The sequence below is a fragment of the Balaenoptera ricei genome, chromosome 2 (genome assembly GCF_028023285.1).
Source record: "Balaenoptera ricei isolate mBalRic1 chromosome 2, mBalRic1.hap2, whole genome shotgun sequence".
NCBI lineage: Eukaryota > Metazoa > Chordata > Mammalia > Artiodactyla > Balaenopteridae > Balaenoptera > Balaenoptera ricei.
This window is the reverse complement of record NC_082640.1, coordinates 103,664,334-103,680,065: the sequence shown is the minus strand read 5'-3', so window position 1 is coordinate 103,680,065 and position 15,732 is coordinate 103,664,334. Positions and strand designations below refer to the sequence as shown.

The 15,732-nt window shown below is 38.1% G+C and overlaps 1 protein-coding gene across 4 annotated transcripts in view; it reads right to left on the bottom strand.

Moving 5' to 3' along the window:
• INO80 (INO80 complex ATPase subunit) overlaps positions 1–15,732 on the bottom strand; it is a 130,340-nt gene that overhangs the window by 113,593 nt on the left and 1,015 nt on the right. The window contains exon 1 of one of the 4 annotated variants that reach the window (XM_059913580.1): positions 15,551–15,567. The exons of the other annotated variants lie outside the window; for them this stretch is intronic. The gene's annotated coding sequence lies outside the window, so the exon portion shown is untranslated. Of the gene's footprint in view, positions 1–15,550; positions 15,568–15,732 lie in introns of those variants that run through there. 4 annotated transcript variants of the gene reach the window in all.

The window sequence follows — 15,732 nt, the reverse complement described above, 5'->3', positions numbered from 1 at the left end:
TTCATATGGAAATTCAAGGGACCTAGGACAGTCAAAACAATCTTGAAAATGACAAAGTTGGAGGATTCATACTTCTGATTCAAAACTTACTACACGGGGCTTCCCTGGTGGCGCAGTGGTTAAGAATCCGCCTGCCAATGCAGGGGACACAGGTTCGAGCTCTGGTCCAGTCAGATTCTACATGCCATGAAGCAGCTAAGCCCATGCACCACAACTACTGAGCCTGCGCTCTAGAGCCCGCATGCCACAACTACTGAAGCCCACGCGCCTAGAGCCCATGCTCCACAACAAGAGAAGCCACCGCAATGAGAAGCCCGCGCGCCGCAACGAAGAATAGCCCCTGCTCACCACAACTAGAGAAAGCCCGCACGCAGCAACAAAGACCCAACGCAGCCAAAAATAAATAAAAATAAATAAATTTAAAAAAAGAAAAAGAAAGAAACAGGTGGAGACAGAACTCACTTAAAAAAAAAAAAAAACTTACTACACAGCTGTAGTAGGTATTAAGATGTGTGGTGCTGATGTAAGGCTAGAAATACAAATCAGTGGAACAATTGAGAGTCCAGAAATAAACCCTTACATTTATAGTCAACTGATGTCCCACAAGGGTGTCAAGATAATCCAATGGGGAAAGAACAGCCTTTTCAACAAATGGTGCCATGACAACTGTACAGTAACATACAAAAAGAATGAAGTTGGAACTCTTCCTTACACTACACACAAAAATTAACTCAAAAGAGATCACAAACCTAAATTTAAGAGCAAAAACTATAAAACTCTTAGAAGGAAACATAAGGGTAAATCTTCATGACCTTGGATGAGATAACGGCTTCTTAGATAATATACCAATTGCAAAATCAACAAACGGAAAAACAGATAAACTGGACTTAATATCTTTAGTGCTGTAAATGATACTATCAAGAAATTGAAAACTCACAAATAGGAGGAAATATTTGCAAATCATATATCTGATAAGGGACTGATACCCAGAATATATTTTTAAAAGCTCTTAAAACACAGTAACAAAAAGACAAGTAACCCAATTTAAAAATGGGCAAAGGGGACTTCCCTAGCGGTCCAGTTGGTTAAGACTTGGCACTTCTACCGCAGGGAACGCAGGTTCAATCCCTGGTCAGGAAACTAAGATCCCACGTGCCACATGGCGCAGCCAAAAATTTTTTTTTTAAGAAATGAATTAATTAAGAATGGGCAAAGGATGTGAATAGATATTTCTCCCAAGGGGCTATTTCAATGGCTAATAAGCACATGAAAAGATTATTTAACATCATTAGCCATCAGGGAAATACAAATCAAAACCACAATAAAGGGCTTCCCTGGTGGCGCAGTGGTTAAGAATCCACGTGCCAATGCAGGGGACACGGGTTCGAGCCCTGGTCCGGGAAGATCCCACATGCCACGGAGCAACTGAGCCCGTGTGCCACGACTACTGAGCCTGCGCTCTAGAGCCTGCAAGCCACAACTACCGAGCCCATGTGCCACAACTACTGAAGCCTGCGTGCCTAGAGCCCATGCTCCGCAACAAGAGAAGACACGACAATGAGAAGCCTGCGCACCACAACAAAGAGTAGCCCCCGCTCACCGCAACTAGAGAAAGCCCGCACACAGCAACAAAGACCTAACACAGCCATAAATAAATAAATAGAAAAATAAATAAATAAATTTATTTTAAAAACCACAATAAAACCCAGTAGAATGATTATAATAGAAAAGATAGATAGTAACAAGGGTTGACAAGGATGTAGAGAAATTGGAACACTCATACATTGCTAGTGGGAATGTAAAATGGTGCAGCCATGTGGGAAAAGTCCGACAGTTTCTCAAAAGGTTAAACATGTTAACCTTTGACCCAGCAAATCCACTTCTAGGTATACCCAAGAGAAATGAAAACATAGGTCCACAAAAAAACTTAGACATGAATCTTCATAGTAATATTCACAATAGTCAAAAGGTGGAAACAACACACATGTCCATGAACTGATGAACGGATAAATAACATGTGGTATATCCATACAATGGAATATTATTTGTCAATAGAAAGAGATAGAATACTAACAGATGCTGTAACATAGATGAACCTTGAAAATATTATGCTAAATAAACAAGCCAGTAAACAAAGGCCTCATACTGTATGGTTACATTTATGAGCTATCCAGAAAGGCAGCTCCATAGAAACAAAAAAATGATCAGTGGTTGTGTGGGACAGGGGGTTGGGACAGGGGTAAATGGGGAATGGGGTGTGACTGCTAATAAGCAGGAATTTCTTTGGGGGCTGATGAAAATGTTCTAAACTGACACTGAGATTAACTGTTGCAACTCTGTGAACATATTAAAACCAATGAATATACTAAAACCATATACATTTTAAATGGTGAATTTTATCAACTGGGAATTATACCTCAATAAACATGTTAAACTGTGTCATTTCTGCACAGAAAAAAAATAGTTAAAAAGTAAATGATAAATTGTGAAAAATAGTTGCAACACTTTAGAAATTTAAATCTCATATAGAGGGTTCTTACAAAATTCTAACAGTAGCATAATACCTCCAACACATAGAACCCACCCGATAATTTTCTGTTTAAAAAGACTGTTACTATTATTATCCCACTTACAGATAAGGAACCAAAGGCTTACACATGTTAAGTAACTTGCTCAAGGTCATACCACTTAATAGGGAATGTGGATTTGAATCCAGACAATCTGACTCCTGAGACCTCACCTGTAACCGCTATAAGACTAGAAATTTATTATATAAAGGGAATCATACTGCATGTATACTTTTGTGTCTGGATTCTTTTTCTTTTAGTATGTTTTTGAGATTCATCCATGTTACTACATATAGTTCACTCCTTTTTGTTGCTGAACCAGATTCCATGACAAGAATGAATATAACCACAATCTGTTTATCTATTCGCCTGTTGATGGATATTTGGGTTTTCGTTTCTCTTTGGGTATTTAAATTCCTAGCAATGGAACTGCTAGGTCATAGGTAGGTATATGTTTACCCTTATAAGAAACCACCAAGCAATTTTCCAAAGTGGTTCTACTATTTTACACTCCCACCACCGAGCAAGAATTCTAGTTGCTTCCCATCTTTGTCAACACTTGGTATTATATCTCACTGTGGTTTTCATTTGTACATCCCCGATGACTGATGAAGCTGAGCACTGTTTCACACGCTTAATGGCCATTTGTATAAATTCCCTTGTGAAATGTCTGTTAAAATTTTTTGACCACATTTGAGAAAATTTTAGTCTTATTACTGAGTTATAGAAGTCCTTGATGTATCATAGATATAATTCTTTTGTCAGATATACGTATTACTGTTACATCCTTCATGTACATTCTCCCCTAATTCACCTATAGATTTCTCAGTCAACTCCCAGAAGGGTTTTTGAAGAAACTAACAAGCTCCATCTAAAATTTATATGGGGACTTCCCTGGTGGCACAGTGGTTGGGACTCCATGCTCCCAATGCAGGGGGCCCGGGTTCGATCCCTGGTCAGGGAACTAGATCCCACATGCATGCCGCAACTAAGAGCTCTCATGCCACAACTAAGGAGCCCGTGAGCCACAACTAAGGAGCCTGCCTGCTGCAACTAAGACCCAGTGCAACCAAATAAATAAACAAATATTTTTAAAAAGTAAAATAAAATAGGGCTTCCCTGGTGGCGCAGTGGTTAAGAATCCACCTGCCAACGCAGGGAACATGGGTTCAAGACCTGGTCTGGGAAGATCCCACATGCCGCGGAGCAACTAAGCCTGTGCACCACAACTACTGAGCCTGCGCTCTAGAGCCCGCAAGCCACAACTACTGAAGCCCACGCGCCTAGAGCCCGTGCTCTGCAACAAGAGAAGCCACCGCAATGAGGAGCCCGCACACCGCAACTAGAGAAAGCCGGCGCACAGCAACGAAGACCCAGTACAGCCAAAAATAAAATAAAATTTTTATGGAAATACAAAGGATCTACAGTAGTCCAAACAAGTTTGGAAAAGATGACCAAAGTTGGAGTTTACATTGATTTCAAGACTAACTAAAAGTTTCAGTAATCAAGATGGTACCGCATTGGCATAAGGATAGACAAATCAATGGTACAGAATAGAGCCCAGAAAGAGACCCACACCTACAGTCACACTGTTCTTGACAAAGGCACTAAAACAATTCAACAGGAAAAGGAAAGTTTTTCTGACAAATGGTGCTGGAACACTGGACATCTATATGGAGGAGGGGAAGGGGAGAGATTGAACCTCAAACCCCTACACCTCATACCATACACAAAAGTGAAGTGAGAGATCAATCAGACTTAAATAAAAAGTTAAAATGATAAAGCTTCTAAAAGAAAACGTAAGAACATATCTTTGTGACCTTGATGTAGGTAAAAATTTATTAGATAGGACACAGGAAGCTCTAACCATAAAAGAAAATATTGATAAACTGACTTCATCAAAATTAAAAACTTCTACATTAAAAAAATTGTTAATCATTCTTTGCTTGGTTTCATTCTTTATCAGTTTGCAAGGGTATTTAAAAAATCAGTCTGTAGAAAGAGGGCATTGCGGCAAATTATATGTAATCAGGGGTAGTGGCTCTCTCTGCCATATCTACGCCAAATAAAGGTGCAAATTCCCTTTAACACAAACGTTGTAAACTTACCAGGATTCTCATGGAAGTCTGATGGGTTCCAAGGCCACCCAGAATTACTCCAGAAGATCCTGATTACACTTTCCCTTTTGCAGCTTAGATTAGGATTTGATTTCTAGCCATGGCACTTTAAAGTATTTTTTGTATTTCTCCAGTACCAGGATACTAAAAGCTACTACGTACTAAAAGTAGATACTAAAAAGCTCCCATAACATATGCTGTGCTTAACCAGCATCCCTTGCTGTTAAAATTAGCAAGAGTATCTTCCCTAACTCTCCAATATTTTACAGGCAGCAACAATTTACTGTATACTTAAATGGACATACTAAATAATCCCCATTTCTCTTAGTTTTCTTAGTTGGATCTATTACTGTTGTGATTGTTCTTTACCCTAGGTCTTTCTGCATTACCTTATTATCTGTTGTTTACTAAGTAAGGAATCATATGCAATACCAGAAGTAGTTGGAAGTTTTTAGTACCAGAATACTTCCCTTTGGTTCACAATGTGGATCTTCGTATTAATGCACAAAGTACAACAAAAACTGCTTTTCTTTAGTTTCCTTTTTTAAAAATCACAAGTAATTAGGGTTTCCCTGGTGACGCAGTAGTTAAGAATCCACCTGCCAATGCAAGGGACACGGGTTCGATCCCTGGTCTGGGAAGATCCCACATGCCGCGGAGCAACAAAGCCCATGCGCCACAACTACCGAGCCTGCGTGCCACAACTACTGAAGCTCGCGTGCCTAGAGCCCATGTTCCGCGACAAGAGAAGCCACTGCAATGAGAAGCCCGCGCACTGCAGTGAAGAGTAGCCCCTGCTCGCCACACTAGAGAAAGCCGCGCAGAGCAACAAAGACCCAACGCAGCCAAAAATAAATAAATAAATAAAATTTTAAAATCAAAAGTAATTAAAATGGATTAAACTAGCAAAATATAAAAAATACAGGGGGAAAAATAATTCAAATTCCAAAAGAAAATACGTAATTCTGTACGGTATAAATATTGACAAGAAACTTAATAAAATTCTCATTTAAATCATTTTTTTCTAACCAAAAAAACTTACTTGTATCATTCCATTTAGCTGAAATAAAGGTTACCAGCGACTTCTTTCTATTGCTATTAAATATTATATACAGATAGTTTATATTTTATAAACTATTAAAATATCTTTTAGGAATTCTACAAAAAATAATCGGGGAAAAAAGTTTTTCATGAATGTTTTGAGAAAGAGTAAGAGCAACTAGGATCTATTATTTCCTGCCCACCATAATTATACAACTTTAACAAAAAATAAGCTCAATGGCTCAGCCAAAAAACATTTCTGCATTCGCTGAAATGTTTCACATAATCTTAAAAAAAAGCCAGTCTTGGCTGAAAGTAAAAAGTCTCGTTATGGCATGATGAGAAGAGAGGACAAGGGACTTAACACTGAATAAGAGCACACTAGTGTGAGGAGTTTTCTGTCCTATGTGCTTTAATAATACTAGCTCGTTTAATCCTTACAGTAATTTAAACCGTATTCTCATTTTAGTTAGGTTAATTAACTTGCCCAAGCTAGAATTAGAACTCGGATGTATTATCAGTGACTCAAAAGCCCCAATTCTTCACCACCCAATTCTTTACCATAGACTCTGCTATGATAAAACAACAAAAAGACTAGGGTGACCCTACCTCATAGTTGGTTTGCCCAAGACAGTTCAAGTTTATGCCTGTTGTCTGAAACATAATTACTAATAGTCTCTCTCTTCTCACTTCCAAAAGTATCCACGTTTTGTTTGAACACGTTACTGTTAGAAAAATAAATTTTTGGTCACCCTACAGGTGGCAAGAGGTAAATAAATCAATCATTAAGCAGTCTTTAAATATTCTAGCTGAACCTAAATTTTCCATTCAAACCATCGATATTCACTAAGAAGCTAAAGAAGCTACTGTGTACAAGAACTGAACTAACAAACAGGAGGGAAAACCTTGCCTTCAAAGAGCATAGGATGATAGAGCCCTCAACTTGGAGGCCAGAAACCACCTCCTCAACCAAAGGAGCAGTTCCTTACTGTAAGGGCATAGGAACAATTTAATAAGCCCAGCGTTCCCCAAAGCACAAAGTTTTTTTTTCTTTTTTTAAAATTTATTTATTTTATTTATTTTTGGCTGTGTTGGGTCTTCATTGCTGTGCGCGGGGTTTCTCTAGTTGCGGCAAGTGGGGGCTACTCTTCATTGCGGTGCGCGGGCTTCTCATTGCGGTGGCTTCTCTTGTTGCAGAGCACGGGCTCTAGGTGCGTGGGCTTCAGTAGTTGTGGCGCGTGGGCTCAGTAGTTGTGGCTCACGGGCCCTAGAGCACAGGCTCAGTAGCTGTGGCGCACGGGCTTAACTGCTCCGTGGCATGTGAGATCTTCCTGGACCAGGGCTCGAACCCGTGTCCCCTGCATTGGCAGGCGGATTCTTAACCACGGCGCCACCAAGGAAGCCCAAGCACAAAGTTTTCAGAGACAAAAATTACACCTGCATTTTTTTTTTTGGCCGCACTGCACGGCTTGCAGGATCTGAGTTCCCCAACCAGGGATTGAACTCGGGCCACGGCAGTGAAACAGAGTCCTAACCACTGGCCTGCCAGGGAATTCCCTACACCTGCATTTTAAATGGAATGAAGAACTCCTGGCTAAAAAAGGATGGCCCTTTCAGTGAGTTCTAAAATGGCAAAGAGAAAATATTTTGGCTTACCTCATAGGTACATTGTGAGAAAGAAAAAAGTGCTTATCCACATTTTCCCTTCCCTACTTTTCTTTCCTCACTGAAATCAGAATATATACCAAATGAAATATGTTTCCAAGGATGACAACAACAAAAAATCAATTACAATGCATTTGCTTTCTTCTAGGTAAGAACAATTTCAACTTCCTAGAAGAGTATCTTCACCAAGATGGAAAACAAATTACTTTTTATCAGAATAATAAAAGAAATAGCTTACTAGCACAACTGCCACCAGGGAGTTCTGTAGTATACACCACAGACACAGTATTTGGTCAAACAAGTTTAATCTCCATTAATTAAGCATCTAGGGTATAAATATTATTAAATCAAAAAATCTAAAAGGGAGGAAATGTGTCCTGAGGTAGCCAGTGGACCTTTCACATGATAATTTTTTTTTAAAACTTGTTTTAAGTTAGGCTATGTTAGAGGTCCCTAGTATATTTCATAACTCTTCTGGTGAATAGCACCCAATCTGAATTAATAACAATTTATCAAATTAAAAATTTGAAAACACTGCTAAAGATCCCTCTTACTGAAGAATCAGTGACTTCAACAACTTGTACAGCTAAATCCATGAAAACACTTACCTTTTTCAGGGAATGAGACAGCTGAGAAAAATATGCTCCTGTAAAAGAGAAACTAAACGACTGAATCCACAGCCCAAAAATCTTGAGCAAATCACTTCATTCCTCAGTGAAGAGAAGTTAACATTAGCTTACTTGATAGATATTTGTGAAAATACAGATTCACACAAAGAGCTGCGCTCATTTAGTTATTAGTTCCATATAGTTAACTGTCCACCATTACAAAAGTGATGGTGAGAGTTTATAATTGAGAATAAAAGCTAAGAGATATTCATAAACAGACAATATTACAAAATTCACTTTTCTATTTAGTTTTCCTGTACTAAAAGTCAGTTTTCATTTTTGGAGTGAAGACACTAACTAGTGTGGGTGGTAACAGAGAAGTTGTCTAAAACTGTGTTCTCCATAGGAAGTCTGAGAAATCAAAGTTCAGGTAATTCATCCTGGGGACGAACCATCTGTAAATAAGCATGAGTTGAATTGTGCACTAAATAGATCTTGCTTTTCAATTGTCAGATATTTCGGTCACTTAGATGTGATGATTTTATTAACACCAAATATAATTACTCTCATTGTCTTCAGTATATAATATACACAGTTAATTTGAACAAGGCAGGTAGGTTTACATCAAACTAGGCGTTCAATAAACACTTTTTCCACTATTCAAGAAGCCTGGGGGTGGAGGGACTTCATCACAAAGTATTCCAACTGGGAATCCAAATTTTTGATTTTGTTGTATCAAATTCAACTGTAATAAGGAGACTATGTACACACTTTCTATTGTGAGCCACATGCCAGAATATTTTATTTGCATATACACTTCATATATACGTGCACATATTTTATCCTTTTATGACATAGATACTACTATAATCCCTATTTTACAGACAAAAAAAGTTAAGATTAAGGTCCCCCCCAAAGGTCACACAGCCAAAAGTGACAGAGCCAGGATCGGAATCCAAGAAGTCTGACTCCAAAGTCCCACATACTTAACTACTCCAATATTTAATCTGAAGGACCTCCCACAAGCCAGAGGCTCCCAGGGCATAAAAAGCCATGCTAATGAAGTATATTCCAAGCAGTATATTCATTTATTCAATCATTTATTTAGACCAACACAGATTCATAAATATCAATTTTATTTTGTGGGTTATAATTCAATGATGCTTTGTTCATTTTGCTGCTCAAATCGTTCCAGTTTGGGCCACTGGGAGCTCTTTCAGTTGGCCCCTGTGCTCCTCTGACATATCCTCATCAATGTGGAGTTGTGGGGGTGGTGGTAGTAGCTGGAGCACTTCCTTACCTTCTGGCACAACAAGATGCTCTGGGCTCATCTTGTATATTTCCTGTCCCAAACCTACAATTAGCTGTTTCTCCAAGGAGCTCTAGTTCCTTTTATTGGATAATGGTATTAAAAAACAAGATTTGGGTACTAGGTATGCTCCTGGATTTCTTTTAACCTTCTCAGCTGACAGAGCACAGAAATATACCTGTGTGTATATAAACCCATGTATGTACATGTCTATAAATGTTTCAATATGCAACCATCTGTGTCTGTATTAAGCTAAACACGGGTTCATACTGATGTCTCCTACTCTAATCCATCACCACAAGGAACACTGTAGCCTCCTCCCCTTGCTTATCTGTAAATTCTCACTCTAACAGTGAGAAGCCTGTCTCCAGCCATCCATTTACTTAATTGTTCAATTGTGATATATATGTATTTCAGTATCAGAATTAAGTGGCAATCCCATAGAACAAAATTTTATGAATTAGACTGCAGTGCTCATGTGCAGTTCCTTGTCTTAGATTCCACTCATTTCCAAGGTTACTCAGGTCAGGACTCCCTTCCTCCCCATTTTAGTAAGGTTGTTTCATACATTTGTAATATCATTAGATTCTCTTGTCACAATCTGCATTCCTTCCTGGAATCCTTCAACCTCCTAAATGATTTTCGCTTAATTTGGACACATTATAGTTTACTCTTCGTGCTATAAAGCCCTATGAGTTTGGCAAATGCATAATGTCATCCATCCACCACTACTATATCCAATAGAATAGTTTTATCAAGCAGCATTTTAATTTCATTAAATGGTATTACAATCCTCTGTGGAAGCAGCATGGTTGGGTAGAAAGAGAAGCTGAAGAGCTATAAGTTTAATGCTACTGACAAGCCACAGACTTTAGGACTAACAGTTATCCTTTCAGAGTCCCAAGAGCCTCATTGTAAAATGAGGGGGATTCAACAGATGGTAATAATTTATAGCATTCATTAAACACTTACTTTGTGTCAGGGATGGTGCTAAGCACTTCACATGGATTATCTCATTTATTCCAACAAATCTATATATAAAGTAAACATTATTATGTATTATCCCTATTTAAAGGATGGAATTAAAGGCTTAATAATATTAACTAGCACAAGATCACCTAGTCAGGGAGTTGCAGAGTCAAGACTGTAGAGCAAGAGTTGGCAGAGTATGGCCTGCATGTCAAATCCAGCTTGCTGCCCATTTTTATAAATCCTGACAGCTAAGAAATAATAGGAAAAAACCATATTTCAGGACATACGAAAATTATATGAAATTAAAATTTCACTTCCCATAAATAGAGTTTTATTGGAACACAGCCCGACTCATTCATTTACATATTGACTATGGCTGCTCTTGCAATACAATGGCAGAGCTGAGTAGCTGCAACAGAGAAGGCATGACCAGCAAAGCCTAAGATTTATTATTTGACCCTTTACAGAAAACCTTTCGCAAGCCCTGCTGCAGAGTCTGGTTTACTAGTATATTCTAAGAATGATTCTAAAAAAGGCAAACTATTACTAACATTAGAATGACAACCTGGACAGAAATATTTAAACCCTGAACTAAAAAGTTTAATGTTGTAAAACATCACCTCTTTGAGTTATAATCTTAAATAGAAAGACATTTCTATTACATAAACACAAAGGTTAACACATTATAATGATTTTCTTTATTGATGTATTTTTACCTGCGTTATCTAAAAAAAGATTTATTTTCTACTCATAATAAAAAGGTTCTGATTTCAATACTTTACAAACTAAAACTCTAGATCAAACTGTCAAAACAAAATGGTACTTATAATTATAGCTAACACTTGTTGAGAGCACTATGTGCCAGGTACCATTCTAAGCATTTTCAGGCTTCTATGAAGTAGGTATTACTATTATCTTAAATTAACAGATGAATAAACTGAGGCTTAAACAGCTCTCCAGAGGCCACACAATTAATAAGAGGAAGAGCTAAAATTCAAACCCAGGTCATCTGGCTCTAGAATCTAGAAGGGGTCTGGCTATAATAAAGGCCACACAATTAATAAGAGGAAGAGCTAAAATTCAAACCCAGGTCATCTGGCTCTAGAATCTAGAAGGGGTCTGGCTATACTAAAAGGCCACTGGATTACAATGCTTCTGTTAACAAGGCAGATTAGGGCCTTTAAACAAATGAAAAGAATATCTCAATATATTAAAAAAAACAACAAAACTAAGTACTAGTGTAATTTATATCAGCACTTCAAGAGAAACATTTAGGTTTATACTTCTCTATGGCACTTAGAGTTTGCATAATTCTGTTTCTCTTTGCAGAGCAACTCTGTACTCTCCATACATATACATACAACTGGTTTAACTCATTTGTACACCCCTCACAGAGTCTACCACAGTCCCTTGAGTGTGGCAGATGCTCAACAAATCACTGTTGGGAGATCAAAGAGCATTCACTATGTGTTCAATAAATATTTATTGAGTGAATGAATGAAGAGAATAAGAAGTTTCATAAACCATTAGGTTCAAGTATCATTAAATGGTTTGTTGACCTGAAGTGAACTAGGGCTGGAAAAAAGTCTCTGGCTTTGTAACCTTTAAATTGGGTCTGGTCTCTTCTTGAGCTTTAACCACTTTCTGTGCTATTAAGTTTCATAAACAAACCACTCATTACACACCTGTCAAACAATTTTCATCTTTCAAGCTAGTTCTAATTTTCAGATTATTCTTCACGTTTTTCCTAATTTAATACAATTTAATCATAGTCCATCTCAGTCTTCATCACTCCATTGCAGAGTCAAATTTCTTTATCTTCATATGAAAGCATCACCATTGCCTTCATCATTTATACTGGAAACCTCCCCCCTGCTTAATTTGTTCTTCCTTGAGGTGCAATAATTTAATAGTCTAAGCGTGGATGTACTGTGGTTTCCTACCAAGATAATACAGTCCATTTCTAAATTTTATTTTTCATACCTCTCTCAGGAGTGACTAACATTTTGATGGACTTTCTGGTAACATTCAGGCAACAATCTCAGCGATAAACTGACCACTTGGCCCAGTATTCTTTTTACCACATTGATGTTCACTAGCCATTTTTCTGTTCATGCACAAGGAATGAAAGATTTACCCACAGTTTATCCTACCCAGCTACTAACTTCTTGCCCAGAAAAGGTAGCTGTCACATGCAAAACCAGAGGCAGCCTACTTGTTCATACTTACAAGAAATATGAATAATTTTAGTATCATTACAAAAACGTGAACACTATAGATGAATACCCTGAGAAAACCCTATATGACATACATGTTGTTCTTTCCTACTGTAAGTTTCCCCTCTTCCAAATCAAAACTAAATGTATGTCAAAGTTTTTTATATGTTCTTCAAAGATGAAAATAAACTAACATTCCTCAATATGCTGTCTTATAGTTGATGTCATTTAATCTCAGAAGTGAAAATTATTGTACCCGTTTTACAGATAAGGAGAACTGAAACTCAAAAAAGTTCACTGAGGGCTTCCCTGGTGGCGCAGTGGTTAAGAATCTGCCTGCCAATGCAGGGGACATGGGTTCAATCCCTGGTCCGGGAAGATCCCACATGCCGTGGAGCAACTAAGCCCGTGCACCACAACTACTGAGCCTGCTCTCTAGAGCCCACGTGCCGCAACTACTGAAGCCCGCGTGCCTAGAGCCCGTGCTCCGCAACAAAAGAAGCCCCTACTCACCACAACTAGAGAAAGCCGGCGTGCAGAGCAACAAAGACCCAACGCAGCCAAAAATAAATAAATAAATTTATTTAAAAAAAAAAAAAGTTCACTGACTTACCCAGTGCTAAGCGGGACTCTAACTCAAGTCTTTTTAAGTCCAAAACCAATCTCTTTCTATTATACTATCAAGTTTCTCTTCAGCTAAATTATCACTTGCTCTTCCCCTAAGAAGTCCTGTTCATGTGAACGCGAATTTGAGCCAATAATGCTACTACTTCTTATGGAAACCTCTGGTTTGCTGCATATGAAATGACTTAGCTATGTGTCCGGGACTCTCCAGGGCAAAGGCTCTTTAAACTGGGGTCCAAGAATTTGGATGGAAACAACTTACATCCTTATTTTCACTAACCTATAATTGAAACTAACATTTCCTTCAATTCTGAATGTAGGTACCACAGCAGTATTAGCAGGACTATCACTAGTTGTTATTTAGTAATAAAAAGCAAATTTCTTATATCATAAATAAGTTTTTTTAATGTGAACTATATTTCACACAGTTAAAAAGTCATATTCTTTTTATAAAAAGGGGTTCACAGGTTTCTTTAGACTACAAAGGGGTTTAGGGCACATAAATAATGTAAGAATGCTACTCCAGAGACCATCAGACAATCTGTCAATCCTTGGTAACGAAGGTTTACAAAGGCATGTCACACAGTTTACTCACTGTCCTCTAGTTTGTTAAAAATATGGGGAATTCCCTGATGCTCCAGTAGTTAGGACTCTGCCCTTTCACTATCAAGGGTGCAGGTTCAATCCCTGGTTGGGGAACTAAAATCCCACAAGCTGCATGGCATGGCAAAAAGGATACCATTTAGTCCCAGCGATTTTTTCGTATCTAATTTGTCAATTACATTTGCTATTACTGATCTCCTACTTCTAACCTAACACACATGGAAATCTCTCTTATGTACTTATTAAGCCCAGGCATTAAACTTCTTTGTGACCAACTTTTCAACCCTACGCAAACCTACTGTATTATGATTAGCAAGTGAATCCAGTGCTTGTACAAATGAAGTTCTGACTTAATGTACAGCTATGGTCCAAATGTTTGTGTCCCCCCACCTCCCCAACTCATGTATTGAAATCCTAACCTCCAAGGTGATGGTATTAGGTAGAACAGAGGCCCTCATGAATAGGATCAGTGCCCATATAAGGTGTTTAGTAAGTATTAACGACTAAGCTCTTATCTTCTGCAGGCTACAGCCTATCATATCAAAATTCTTATGCTTAAGATGCAACTTTAAAACTTGTCAACAACTTCACTTATTTTCCTACACAAAGGTTCCTATTAACCTTACCCCATTCTGTCCACTCTAAAATTCACTGCATCCCAGCATTTGTATTTTGTGTGAACTTTTATGTTGACATGTTAAATCTCCAAGCCAGTTTTAACATTGTGGGCAGAAAAGACGTCTATTAGTACTTCCCTAGTCCTATGTCTACACAAGTTAACAGCAGTCAAAGGCTGTTATGATACCTTCCCTTGGTAGTACTATGACAAACTTTCACTAAGTGAAACTGTAACACCATAGTTTATGGTCTGTTGCTGAGATTTAATCACATTTCCACCTTGATGTACTCAAAACGTTTTTATTAGTCATAAACTTTCTAATCATATTTGTGCTCTTTACAGTTATTTCCTATTAAAAAACACAGACCTTTAAAAACTGATTCTGATTCTTCTGAAACAAAATGTAGAGGAAAAAAACATAGTAAACTAAAATAATGGAATGTAATCCTTAAAAGTACAAATTCATTTTAGAATCTGGTAAGTATGCAACTTTTACCATATATAGTAATCTCAACTTAATGTTTTATAGCAAGAGCTTGAGAATTTCAAGCATAAAACACAACCAGAGTTGGAATACTATTTGGCAATAAAAAGGAACGAAGTGCTGATACATGCCACAACATGGATGAGCCTTGAACACATGGTTAAGTGAAAGAAGACAGCCACAAAGGGACACATATTGTATGATTCTGTTTATACGAAAGATCCAGAATAGGCAAATCTACAAAGACAGAAAAGAGACTAGTGGTTGCTAGGGGCTGGGGGAAGGGAAGTGGGGAGTAACCACTAAGGGGGCTTTCTTTTTGGAGTGATGAGTTAGATAGCAGTGACAGCTGTACAACTCTATCAGTATACTAAAAATCATGGAACTGTACACTTTAAAAGGCTGAGCTTTTTGGTATGTGAATTATACCTCAATAAAGGTGTTACTTTAAAGACAAATAACAAAAAGCCACCACTTGTAAACCACAGTGAAGATTTCCTTGGAAAAGGAAATCATGAAAGTCATCGACTGGAAAAGTAAGCTGGTTACCTGTGATGTTAGCAAAGTCAACCTCCTAATTCTTCTCCCATTCTACCAACAAGTACACGAACATAAAACTAGACAGTGTCTGAATCAAAGAATTCGGCACAGTTGGCTGTTAAACTAAAATAGTGAGTGCCTTCTTAGAATCTCCCACTCCTAAACTGTAGGGGGCTTCCACTTACGGAAGTAGTTGTTTTCAACAGCAAGCTCAAGAAGGAACGTCAAACTGGATGACATTTGCCTAGACGCCCTACAAAAGCCAAAAAGACTAGAAGGGGTGACACCTACACACTCCTATGTCTGTGCACGTGTTAGGCTGCCCCCACCCAACACCAACAAACAGCATGCACCATTCACCCAGATC